The sequence below is a fragment of the Aplysia californica genome, unplaced genomic scaffold (genome assembly GCF_000002075.1).
Source record: "Aplysia californica isolate F4 #8 unplaced genomic scaffold, AplCal3.0 scaffold00954, whole genome shotgun sequence".
Lineage (NCBI taxonomy): Eukaryota > Metazoa > Mollusca > Gastropoda > Aplysiida > Aplysiidae > Aplysia > Aplysia californica.
In genome coordinates, this window is record NW_004798224.1 from 22,640 (window position 1) to 24,200 (window position 1,561).

General features: G+C 40.6%; 1 protein-coding gene across 1 annotated transcript in view; it reads right to left on the minus strand.

The window, feature by feature from the left end:
- LOC101851232 overlaps positions 1-706 on the minus strand; it is a 14,738-nt gene extending 14,032 nt beyond the window's left edge. Inside the window, exon 1 of the mRNA XM_035973016.1 lies at positions 640-706. The gene's annotated coding sequence lies outside the window, so the exon portion shown is untranslated. The remainder of the gene's footprint in view (positions 1-639) is intronic.
- Positions 707-1,561: the final 855 nt, after the last annotated feature.

Below are 1,561 nucleotides of genomic sequence, written 5' to 3' on the forward strand. Positions count from 1 at the left end.
GCCCGACGGACCGTCTTCAATAGAACATGTTTTATCGGAGACGGTCTGACCGGAGACGACGCAGGATGTCGGGCGTCAGTATGGTAGCCGAAACCGTTTCTGTTACCTTTCATTACTATAGAGCCAGTGCGCATTCTTTTGTGCCCGAAGACGGTCTGGTCTGACCGTCCGTGTCGGGCGTTAATATGGTTGTGGCCTTACTCGCTGAAAATTCTACTGTCCTTTCTTCCAATCTCCTCCTCTTTCCAACTGGCTCTCCTCCACCAGATCCCACCCTCTTTGCACCAATTTCCCTTCCTTCAAACCCTGTATCCTCTTGACTGGACTCGGATGTTGGCCTCCAATACATCAGTAGATCATATACCTTTAAAACTCGTTCGACCCCGAACCAGACATCCACTCTTCACCCTAATCGACCCAAAAACTCCTTGTACCATGCCTCTCCTAATTCCACACAGGTACAACCATCCCTCCCTTGTATATGAAACTTATACGTCTGCCTCTTCCCTGCCAAGTCAACAGCAAATAGGACAGTATTCTCTCTCATCTGAAATCCAAAGGACAGGTTTGGTATATCAAACCCATATGATACAACCTGCCTTCTTCAAAACGCATGAAAAATTCTCTCAGCTTCTCCACCTTTGGTACATCTACAGCTGCAACTGGACGATTCGCCATCGCTACTGCTTCCACGGTCCTTCAGGAACTGACAGATCTGTGAAAGAGAAAAATACAGACAAGGCACACATTAGTATCATCATACAAGGCTATAACATGCAATCTTTTACCCTGACAAACGCTATATTATTGAAAATACATAAGCATGCAGGATTAAGTATTATCAAAAGTTTCATTTCTAAATTCATGAAAAAAAGGAAAATTATGTCCATACAATACATGTACATGAGCTCTGGTTTGACAACCCAGTAAGAGAGAAAAGCACATTCTTGTAATATTGGCAAGTTAGTGGTTGGAAAAAAGGCATGACGAACTGACAAACTTAACAGACAAAATGTATAAAATAGTGTACAAACTTCTAGTGGCATCCTGCAAACAACCACGGACAAAAAATAGTCCACATAAAAAATTTGATGCACAAAGGAACAAAAAAATAAAACAACAAAAAACAGAAGATATCTAGGCCTAGGTTATTTCTACATTTTTCACATTCGCCAACAGGCAGATTATTTGGTCGCTTTTAAGGACAAGCGGACTAACCCAGATTTCGGGGATTTCCAGAAATCGTGACCTACACCAAAAGTCAATATATTCTAGAATTCTGTGGTATAGTGGGTCCTACCTATAGGAGAAGTTTGGTTTCATTGCTGTGTATATTTGTTTGGTTATAGAGAAAACTACTTGTTTTTTAAAGAAAGTGAACAAGGATCCAAAACTTTACCTCTGATTTTCTCAAAACAGCATTTTTCGGGATAGCCCCCTTGTGCTTAAAAGCGACCATTTAAGGACCTGTGAAATATGTATTGAATTATAATAATCATGCTAGACAAGATTTTCTCTCAGCTTAGGGGTTGATTTTGGTTTAATTCATTAAGACAATAAG